The sequence below is a fragment of the Tupaia chinensis genome, unplaced genomic scaffold (genome assembly GCF_000334495.1).
Source record: "Tupaia chinensis unplaced genomic scaffold, TupChi_1.0 Scaffold144991_2, whole genome shotgun sequence".
Taxonomy (NCBI): domain Eukaryota; kingdom Metazoa; phylum Chordata; class Mammalia; order Scandentia; family Tupaiidae; genus Tupaia; species Tupaia belangeri.
This window is the reverse complement of record NW_006204851.1, coordinates 2,359,625-2,371,475: the sequence shown is the minus strand read 5'-3', so window position 1 is coordinate 2,371,475 and position 11,851 is coordinate 2,359,625. Positions and strand designations below refer to the sequence as shown.

The 11,851-nt window shown below is 38.7% G+C and overlaps 1 protein-coding gene and 1 pseudogene across 1 annotated transcript in view; both read left to right on the top strand.

The window, feature by feature from the left end:
• The window catches only part of TRPC5 (transient receptor potential cation channel subfamily C member 5), a 235,155-nt gene that overhangs the window by 107,020 nt on the left and 116,284 nt on the right, over window positions 1-11,851 (top strand). The window lies entirely within an intron of this gene.
• On the top strand, window positions 4,066-6,816 carry LOC106733792 (glycine--tRNA ligase-like; annotated as a pseudogene).

The following is an 11,851-nucleotide window of genomic DNA, read 5'->3' as shown; positions in this document are numbered from 1 at the left end:
GACATATGCACTTTGGTCGTATGATATGGTACAGACTTAGAGCATTAAACAACTTGTTCCAGAGTGAATCCCCAGCAATCAATCCCCCTCCAGGCCGAAACCACACTGTTCACTGTCCTATCTTGTGAATCTTCACTCGTTTACTTCTAGCCTTAAATCTCTGTCAATTCAAGTCAGCAAGAATAAGAAAATGACAAATCAGCTATTGATATTTGACATTCACTATGTGCCAGGCATAGAACTACAGTTCACCTGTTATCAATACTGCTCCAAATAATTTACTGTTTTTAAGAGCTTATTATTTGCCAGACAACCAAGCTCTGTGCTAAGAATTCTTCATACATAGTATCTCATTTAATCCTCATAGCAACCCTAGTAAATAGGCAGTATTACTCCCATTTTACAGATCAGGAAATGGGGGCACAGAGAAATAAAAGGCCTTGTCCAAGGACATATTGTTATTAAGTGGCAAAGCCAGAGTCAGACCTCGGATCTGTCTAACTCCAAAGCCTCTACCCCAGAGACTGTGTAGTATGGTGGTTAAAGGTAGGGCCCAGCAAAATTTTTTCTTCTGTACAGGAACACAGAGCAAATATTTTAGAGGTTGTAGACAATATGGTCTCTTGTAATTACTCAAGTCTGCCATTATAGTACGAAGCAGCCATAGGTAATACAAAAATACAATAAGTGAATATAGCTGTATTTCTGTAAAACTCCATTTATAAAAGCTGGTAACAGATTGTATTTGGCCCACAGGCTATGGTTTAATGTCTTTGGGTTAGACCACAATGGTATACTCAGACAGAACTAGGCTTAAGATCTGGCTTTTACCACTTACTAGACAAGTTCTTTAATCTCTCTCTGTTGTCTCAGTTTCTTCATCTGTAGAGTCATTGTGAGAATTAAGGATTAAAGGAATGAATAAATGTGAAGTTCTGGGCACATAGTAAAGTACTTAACAAATCATTATAATTAAAAGCCCACCTTAATGCTGGTCTTTAAAAGGAAGAAGAAAGGACACAGCTGAAGATATATACACGCCTCTAAAATCAAGCCACTAAGGAAGGCCCAAGTAGTCTTGATGCTCAGCAGAAATAATTACTCCTTAGGGATTCCAGCTAGTTTGATTTCCCTTCAGCTACACGAACTCTGTTCTCTTGAGAATTGACTTTCCTATTTCTATCATTAGTGAGAAAGTATCCTGGCTTCACTGTGGCTCCTGTCAGGCCCTGGAAGCTCCATCATGTGAGGGCAGGAATCTGATTTTGTCGCTATTTGTTAGACGTTTCCCCTGGGAATGAGATTTTAGCTGTAGGGAGCCATGCCTATGTCCCAAATACCAGTTTTTCATTCTTGAACTAAAATAGAGTTATTTGTAAAATATGACTATACAATGAGTACTGTACTGACTCCAATTGAATGTACTTCTCCAACACTCTTCCTTCCCTACCGCATCATCCCTACCTCTACTATCACCGTCATTGGTCTCCTTTCTAGAATTACAAGATAGTAACTGACATGTAAGAACATACTCTCATAACATTCAGAGCAATTGATAATGGAAGTAGTGCTGGGACATGCATACTAGGCATGGATTGGACTGTGTCAAATGATATATGTGGTCCCTTCAAAACTACATATCCAGGAAGCAGTGAGTCCCTATCTCATAATAATAATAGTCATAATGATAGAAATGGCTAACATTTATTGAGCTAATATTCCTCATTTAATCCTTGTAATAATTCGTGATTAAAAAATAACTTTTGAGGACCAGCAGGTGGCATGGTGGTTAAGGAACTGGACTCCCACATGGCTGACTGTGGTTTAAGTCCTGGACCTGGCTCACTTTCCCTCTCTCTCTCCCTCTCACTCTTCATTCTCTGGTGAGCACACATGCCCTATAGCAAATTTAAAAATAATAATAAATTGGGGCCAGCAGATGTCATAAATGTTACATTGCTGGACTCCCATATAGTCAACCACAATTGGAGTCCCAGACCCAGAGGCTTAAAACTCATGCCAGGCATTTGTGCATGTGTGCCCAAAATCCCAAGGGAAGAATGGAGGAGAGAAGAGTGTGGCATGGCCAACCCCATGGGGGGGGGAGTGATTTTGTGTTATCTCTCTGTCTCTCTCTGTTTCTCTGGTTAGCACACGTGCTCTATAGCAAAAATCTCTAAAATAGTCATAATAAATTAATTATAATTTAAAATAATTTTTGTTTCCTAGTTCCCAGGCATTGAATTAACTCTCTTAATCCTCTTAATGACCCTATGACATGGGTTACTATTATAACCCTCATTTTTCAGGTGGGGCGAGATTAATTTACTTTTCCAAGTGATAGACTTTAATTTGAGCTCCAGACCTGTCTGACTACAAAGATCATGTTCCCACACTACTTATTAGAAACATCTTTGGACATTATGCTGTTATACTAGCAAAGATGTATGAGGAATGCTGTCAGTTTGGTGTTGGAAATTCTTCAAAGCACTTTCCCACACATGTGCCATTTGATCATCACATCAGCCCTGTGAAAGGGATTGTCACCATTACACAAATAAAGACCCAAGCACAAAGACTTGGCAAGTCCCACCAGAAATCAAAAGCTAGCCCCTGGGAACCAGCAGTTAGTGTAATGGCTATGTCACTGGACTCCCACGTAGTCGATTGCGGTTCGCCTCCCGGACCCAGTGACTTAAAACTCATGACAGGTGCGTGTGCGTGCGTGCCCAAGATCCTGAGAGGAGAATGGAGGAGAAGGGATTGCGGCGTGACCATCCCCCCTGCGGGGTGATTTCTCGCTTTCTGTCTCTCTTTCTCTCTGTCTGTCTGGCGAGCGCACGCACCCTATAGTGGAAAATCTCTCCAAAAAAAAAAGCCAGCCCCAAGTTAGAGTTCAATATATGTTTTCAAAAAGTGTAAGTTAATATAGGTGGGGGTTCAGTTTCCTCCACCTCCTTAATGTTGATTTCACACTGAATATATGAAAGGAAATGGGCAGCCCACAAGTCATGAACCCACCATTTAAGCTTTCTTATATATGTGAAAATTACTTGGTTATACCTTAGTGCTATCCATGCACCCCAGCACGAAAGGGTCTTTAATACCTGCACTCATCCTGTGTCTAGAAAAAAATATATAAAAGTAGAGGCTGTGGTCCTTAAAAACTAGGTACACTGAAGGTATGAACACATCTCACCATGTATCGTTGATGTTAAGAAGATTTACTAAACAATTATAGGTCCGTAATTCCAAAATCCACCAAGTTCTAAAAATCAAAAGATTGTTTTTTAATAAATTTTCTATCAAAACTCATGTGGTGGCAAAATCTGAGATGAATTGTTGGGAAGAAAATTTTGGTCCCTATTTATCCTACTGCATCTAAGCATTCACAGGTTTCACTGCTGAAAACTTCATGTTTGATTATGGTAGGATTGTCATGTAAAGTACAAGAGACTAGGGCCAGCCCTGTGGCCTGGTAGCTAATATTTCTAGATCCCATGTGGCCAACCATGTGGTTCAAGTCCAGGCCCAGAGTCTTGAAAAATACACCAGACATGTGTGTGTGTGCACAAAATCCTGACCAGATGGAAAAATGGAGAGGAAGGAATTGCATGTGAGCACTCCCATTGAGGTGGGTGCTTTCTCCCTCTCCCTCTCTCTGGTAAGTGCATGCATACTCTGGGAATAAAAATTTTAAATGAAATAAAATGCAGGACACTTGGCTAAATTTAAATTTCAGATGAATAATGAATAATGTTTTAGTATAAGTATATACCAGAATTGTAAGGGGTATACTTACAATAAAATGTTTAGCTAAAATTCAATTGTAACTGGGTCTCCTATGTTTTTATTTGCTAAATTTGTCAACCCTAATTATAGGTGCTGCTTCAAATCCCACTAGCAGTGTTACCTAATATATAATGTTAAAAGGAAAACCTGAGAAGAGTTAAATATAACACAGTTTAGTTGAGCAAGAGATAAGTTGTAGGATTTCATCATGGTCCTGGCTGGGGCAGGTGCGCCACTTCTGCCACCACCCGCTTAGGACTGCACTAGGCACTTATGCCCTCTCGGCATCAGGCACTCCTTAGAGCCACCCATGCTGCTCCATTGCTGTTATTGCTGCCAGCCCAGCTCCTGGCCCTGCCCTTGCTGCTCCCCGCTGGCCCCTCAGCATGCCAGACTGCGCCCAATCTCATTGTCTGCTGTTGCCTCCAGGAGCAGCAGTGCAAGGACTTAGGAGGTGCTGGCACCTTTCCATCTAGGGAGATCTTGTGTAGAAACTGAAAGATGATAAAGTATGCCAATACAATAGATGCAGACAAAGCAGTACCTGAGCTCAAAGCCTGCAAGAAAGTTCTGGAAGTAAAGGAACTGGCATTACAGCCCAAAAATGACACTGTAGACAGAGCAAAAATGGAAGACACCTTAAAGAGGACGTTTTTCTATGATCAAGATTTGCTATTTAGGGAGATGGTAGTGGTCTATATGATTGTGCTTTGAACAACATAATTCAGACCTGGAGACAGCATTTTCCAAGTGGAACAAATCCTGGAGATTGATTGCACCATGCTGACCCCTGAGCCAGTTTTAAGGACCTCTGGGGACCAGCATATGGTAATAGATGTATCACTGAATTCCCACATAGTCTACTGGGGTTGGAGTCCCAGACCTGACCACTTAAAATTCACACTGGGGACATGTGTGTACATGTCCAAAATTCCAAGAGGAGAATGGAGGAGAAGAGATTGCAGCATGGTCACCCCCTAGGGGGTGATTTCTCACTTTCTGTCTCTGTTGCTCCAGCAAGGGCACACGCTCTATAGGAAAAAACTCTAAAAATAAATTAATTAATTAAAACAAAACAAAAACCCTCTGGCCATGTAGACAAATTTGCTGATTTCATGGTAAAAGACCGAAAAATGGAGAATGTTTTCATGTCGACCATCTATTGAAAGCTCATTTACAGACATTAATGTCTTATAAGAAGTGTTCTCCTGAGAAGAAATCAGAGATGGAAAGTGTCTTGGCCTAGCTTGATAACTATGGACAACAAAGACTTGGGGATCTTTTTATAAATTACAGTGAAATCTCTCCCATTACAAGAAATGATCCTCCCTCTCTAGTACCTTTTAACTTATTGTTTAAGACCTTCATCAGGCCTGGAGGAAACATGCATGGGTTCTTGAGACCAGAAACTTTGAAACAACTTTTGGAATTCAACCAAGAAAAGTTGCCTTTTGCCATTGCCCAGATAGGGAATTCTTTTAGGAATGAGATCACACTTCAATCTGGATTGATCAGAACCAGAGACTTCACAGTGGCAGAAATTGAGCACTTACTAGTGAGAAGGACCATCTCAAGTTCCAGAATGTGGCAGACTTCCACCTTAATTTGTATTCTGCAAAATTCCAGGTCAACAGACAGTCTGCTCAGAAAACGCATGTAGGAGATGCTGTTCAAAAGGGAGTGATTTAACAACTCAGTATTAGGCTATTTCATTGGTCACATCTACCTCTGCCTTGTGAAGGTTGGGGTATCTGCAGATAAGTTCTGCTTCCAACAGCACATGGAGAATGAGATGGCCCATTATGCCTGTGACTGTTGGGATGTTCAGTCCAAAAAATTCTGTGGCTGGATTGAGATTGTTGGATGCGCAGATTGTTCTGGTTATGACTTCTCCTGTCATGCACAAGCCACCAAAATCCAATTTGTAGCTGAAAAGTCTCTGAAAGAGCCCAAAACAGTATTGTTCAGTTTGAACCCTATAAGGGAGCAATTGTTAAGGTGTATAAGAAGGCTGCAAAGCTAGTGATGAAGTACCTCACCATTTTTCTGTTGTTGTGGTTTTTAAGAGATTTTTGCTATAGGGTACATGCACTCGTCTGACTGACCTAGAGAGAAAGTGAGAAGTCACCCCTCAGGGGGATGGCCACGCTGCAATCTCTTCTCCTCCATTCTCCTCTCAGGATCTTGGGCACACACGCACATGTGCCTGGCATGAGTTTTAAGTTGCCAGGTCCGAGATTCAAACTGCAGTTGACTACGTGGCAGTTCAGTGACATAACCATTATGCCACCTGCTGGTCCCAAGAGTACCTCACCATTTGTGATGAGTGTTACAAAAAAGAAATGGAGACACTACTACTGAGTGAGAAAGGGTAATTCCCTATTGAAACTGAAGAGAAAACATTTCAGTTAACAAAAGATGTGGTCAATGTAAAAAGATTCCAGAAAACACTACATGTAGAAGAAATTGTTCTGAATGTAATTGAACCCTCCTTTGACCTGGGAAAGATCATGTATACATATTTGAACACACATTCCATATGTGAGAGAGAGAGGAACAGAAAACATTCTTCAGTTTCCCTGCTTTAGTTGCTCCATTTAAATGTTCCATCCCACCACTGAACCAGAAGCAGGAGTTCATGTCATTTGTCAAGGAATTATCTGAAGCCTGACCAGGAACAATACGTCTCACAAAGTAGACGATTGCTCTGGTCCCATTTGGAGACACTATGCAAAGACTGATGATATTGGTGTGGCCTTCACCATCACTATTGACTTCAATATGGTGAACAAGACTTCATATATTGCTACTCTGAGGGATCGAGACTCCATGTGGCAGATAAGGGCAGAGATCTCTGAACTGCCCAGTGTAATCTGTGATCTGGCCAGTGGCAGCATTTCATGGGATAATGTGGAGGCTGGGTATCCTCTGTTTGAAGAGCAAGAGACTGGTTAAAAGAGAGAGAGGGAGAGAGAGAATCAAGGAATGAGGACAATTATAGTAACTTTTGACCACTTGTGCTAATAAAAAAAATAACTCTGTCAACTTAACAAAAAATAAAATACCCCTGTAAACTAAAAAAAAAAAAAAAAAAAAAAACAGCAGCATTGTGATTGTTCCCAGGGACTGTATTTTATCCTCAGAGGCTGCCTGATTTTAGTCCTATAATTAAAGTTGAAGGAATTCTGAAAAGAAAAAAGAGAGAGATATAGATTCTAGACCCAGAACCAGGCACCATTCCTGACCCAAGTTCGTTCAAAATGTTCCACCCAAATGCATGTGCATGTTAGATTTATGAATCAGATAAAAGAAAATGACATAAAACAATGAAGTGACATGTGAAACTAACCTGTTTGTCTGCAGTTCGCATTCGTTTTATGTATCATTGGCTGAAGCTCAGCTGCTGTGGGATCATGGGTTTGGCAACCCAAACAAGCATTGATTGTAAACCGTTTTAGCAATTGTAGAACACTTACCCTACCAATATTCTTTTTTATAATAGGATTTTCTTGCCTATTCCAGGATGAGTTGTAAAGTATGAAGCTTTTAACAATGAAAGCTTCAAGGATTTAGGGAAGATCAGGCAGCCATCCAGGTCTCTTTATAAGTCCATACTTACATGGAATTTACATTCTCTTAAATGTTCATTTTATTTCTCCAGTTTAGGTACATAGTACTGTTTATTAAGTAAGTTATCTCATGTAATTTGACTTGGATCAATCTTATGGGATTCATTCAAATTATGTATCTTTTAACATTTTTTTAGAATTATTTATTTAATTTTATTCATTACTATTATTGTTTTCAATTCATCAGAGACAGACAGAGGGAGGGAAAATGAGAAAGCAAGCTGCCAGGTCCAGTACTCAAACCATGGTTGGCCATTTGGGAATCCAGTGCTTTAACCACCATGCCATTTGCTGGCCCCTTAAAGTTTGTTTTTTATTTTTTTAGTTTGCTATAGGGTATGTGTGCTCACCAGAGAAAGAGGGAGAAAAAAAAAAAAAGAGAAATCACACTCCTCCAAGGGGGGTATGGTCATGCCTCAATTCTTTCTCCTCTATTCTCTTCATGAGATTTTGGGGATGCATGCACATGTACCCACCATACTTTTCAAGCCACCAAGTCCAGGACTCAAGCCACAAAGTTGGCCGTGTAGGATCCAATCACCTTAATCTCCACAGCACCTACTGGCCCCCAAGTTACATATCTTAACAATTTCAATAGTGGCTAACTTAGCATGAAAAATTGTTATATCATTTCTTTCATAACAGTTTTACTGAACCAATCAGTTTCTTTACTGGAACAATGGGAATTCTTACCTAGTCCAATGGTATGGTAAGATTTCTGGCAATTTCAATACAAACTCTGAAATGCATATCCATACAACTATAACTCAAAAAAGGGTTAGAACCACCTTATCATTTCACAATGCATCCCATACAATTCAGCATATCAAATTAGTTCATCTCTTTTTATAAAGAGAAATATCCATTCAAGATGTTCCAAGGACAACTCAAGGTAAAGAGAAAGCTCAATTTAGACCTTGATTTGAGGTTTGTAGAAAATACAAAAAAGCTTAAAACACTTAAGTAGAATCACATATTATGAAACAAAACCAAGTGACAAAAGATTTGTGAAAGGTAAATACAGAAAAGCTACATAGCTGTAGAAAAAATTTCTTTCAAGGCTTAGTTTTCATTAAGTAATCAAGGACCTAATAAAACATGAGACACAGGGAGCTACTGTTTCCTAGACTAGTTACCTAAAAGGTAAAGACGACCTTTCACAATTTCCTATAAAGAGCAGAACAAGGGAACCAGCAGTTAGCATAATGGCTATGTCGCTGGACTCCCACATAGTCGACCGCGGTTCGCGTCCCAGACCCGGTGGCTTAAAACTCACGCCGGGCGCGTGTGCGTGCGTGCCCAGGATCCCGAGAGGAGAATGGAGGAGAAGGGATTGCGGCGTGATCATCCCCCCTGGGGGGGTGATTTCTCGCTTTCTGTCTCTGTCTCTCTCTGTCTGTCTGGCAAGTGCACGCGCCCTATAGCGAAAACCTCTCCAAAAAAAAGAGAGCAGAACAATACTTTAAGAAAACCTTGCTGCTTTAGCAGAGAAAATATAACTTTAATTTTGCATCAGGGTACCTTTGACATTAATGTTCAATCTTTCAGAAAAATGTATAGCTACGTCCCTTAACATGGGTGGCTTCTTTACATATAAAGTCCCTTTTATCACAAAACTACAACTTTGTTATCTGTCAATTTTTTGTTCTATACCTCTCCCTTTTTCCATTATGGGACAAATACAGTCATTCTAATTATGCTCTTCTTTTCAACTTTATCAGAAATACATCATCATATCTTTCTTCAAGAGAGCTTTTACTTACTGGTTTCTGGTTGCCTTGTTTCTGTTTCCTTCTGATAGCCATATATGAAATAACCCTCAAATAACCTCTGAATTAGATAAAATTACTTAATTTACAAAAATATATTTTATATTTTTATGTTTTTATAATCCTATAATTTTATAATTATTTTATTAAGATATATTATAAATTTTATCATTTATAATTTTATAACATTTAATAATGTTTTTATAATTCTTTCTTTCCCAAAATATATTTCCTTCTCTTGTATACATACTTTCTTTTATTTGTAATAATTTCAACCAGACATATTAGAATTTTTAACCCATAAGTGACCTTAATTTTAAGTGAACGCTGACGCTGGTAAGGAAGCATTTATGAATAGTCACATCAGCAATCTGTAGACTCTAGAAGCATGTGGCTTTCCCATAGAATTTATCCATCAGAATATATTTATTAGTGATCCCAAACCTCTTTAATCTCAGGGTTTTACTTTTCTTTATGAGTGAGTAGTATTCTATAGTATAAATGTGCCACATTTTTATCAATCCATTTATCTGTTCTTGGACATTTGGGTTGATTCCATGTCTTAGTTACTGTCTATAGAGCATATGTCTATGCTGTAATAAACATGGATATGCAAATTTTTTTCCAAATGAGTGTTTGATTACCCTTTGGGTGGATACCCAGGAGTGGAATTATTGGTCATATGGTAGTTCCATTTGTAGGTTTTTGAGGAACCTCCTCCATATTGTTTTCCACAGTAACTATAGTAATTTACATCCCCACCAGTAGTGTAGAAGGGACTGAAAGCCAGAAAGTATCATTTGGATCTATGTTTTGAAGAGGGTGAAGGTTGACTAATAAAACTAGTAGACATTTTTTTTTAATCTTTAATCTCTCTGCAATAAGAAACTGTTGCAAAGGCAAAACTGTATCTCTATCCTTTTAGGTTTTTCTTTACTGGGCACAAGAATTAAGTTGTTTGTACAGATTTCCCTCAGCCTCAACATCTAATTCTTGGTGAGAATGTTAAAGCCTGCTTAGTACAGGAAAAACATCTCTTAAATTAAAACTTTATTTTACTTACATCTATTTAATTCACTTGTGTTTAATAATTATTACTGGTTTGCTCATAAAGGTAAAACATTGATCAGCTATCTATTATCCTAAGTCATTCTTCTCACTAACACACTTTTGAAATATAAATCAAAATGGACAAAAGAGAAACAACACATTAAACAAAGGTAAGGCTTGCTATACATTTTGAGTTTTAACAGCATACCCTAATTAAAACTTTGTTTCATTTTGGACTCAAAATGTTTCACAATGTTTCCAAATAAGCCTTGTGATCTAAACTGACTCATTTTTTCTTTTATCTACAAGATTGTGTAACAGACCAATCAAATTTTTCTGCGGAAAAACCTTAGGAATTAGGAATTGAGATGGAAAAAGTTCTAAGCAATTTGTCTATCATTTTTAGCAAAAAAAAAAAAAAAAAAAAAAAAAGAAAGAAAGAAAGAAAAGAAAAAAGAAAGAAAGAAAGAATGAATGAATTTGACCAAAAAGTTAACAGACTCAGAGAATTGAGGTAAAGGCATAGAGAAAAACAGAATTAATTCAGTCTGTGTAATTCTCTTTCTGTCGCTTAAGTTTTTCATTTGATTTTTGCAAATAATCTTTTAGGGAGATAATTTCTGATTAAAAAATGCATTCCATTGTCTTCGTGGGGTTTTTGACCACTTGTATTTCTAGTTTGCCTCAAAAATAATTGTATCCAAATTAAGCTTTGCACCATGACCATTATTTTTCTAAGCTGTTTCTAGTTAGGTTAACCCACACCGAATCTAATCCAGTAATCTGTCAAATCTACTTTCACTCTGAACCCAGTTCAGACACCCAAGCCCTCTTAACTGAATCCAACTTGTACTGAAGTGGGAGTGGGGGTAGGGGGCAGGAAAAGGAAGGAAGAAGGAAAGAGAGAAAAGGAAAAGAGATACCTCACTTGATGATCCTGGAGGACCCCTGGAAACTCTCCTTCGGATCCTGGTAACTACACCATCAATTAAAAGAAAAACTTGGGGACCAGCATATGGTGTAATGGTTACACCACTGGACTCCCACATGGTTAATCACAGTTCAAGTCCCAGACCTGGTGGTTTCAGACTCATGCCGGATGTGTGCACATGCATGCCCAAAATTCTGAGAGGAGAATGGAGGGGAAGGGATTGCAGCAAGGCCATTCCCCCTGTGAGGAGTGATTTCTCGCTTTTTGTCTCTCTGTTTCTCCAGCAAGTGCGCTTGTCTTATAGCAAAATTCTCTTAAAAAAAAGAAAACAAAAACAAAAACAAACCTTGAGATCAATTAAATTTAACAGTTAATGGAGCAAGGTGTAGGTCCTAGAACCAGGCAGCCATTCCTAACCTAAACTGGTTCAGACAACTTAGATTTATAAACAGAGAAAAGGAAGTAACATGCAAATGAAGGAAATAATATGCAAAACCAACCTGATCGGTTGCAGTTGGCAGTTACTTAATAAGCACAAGATGTGATCAGTTGATAGCCTGTAATTGGTTGAAGCTCAGCTGCTTTGATTGGCTAAGTCTCAGTTACTTGGTTACCAGAATATACTAGTAAATTAGGTTACCACTTGCTGCATATCAAGCCACATTGCAGTTCAGTATCTA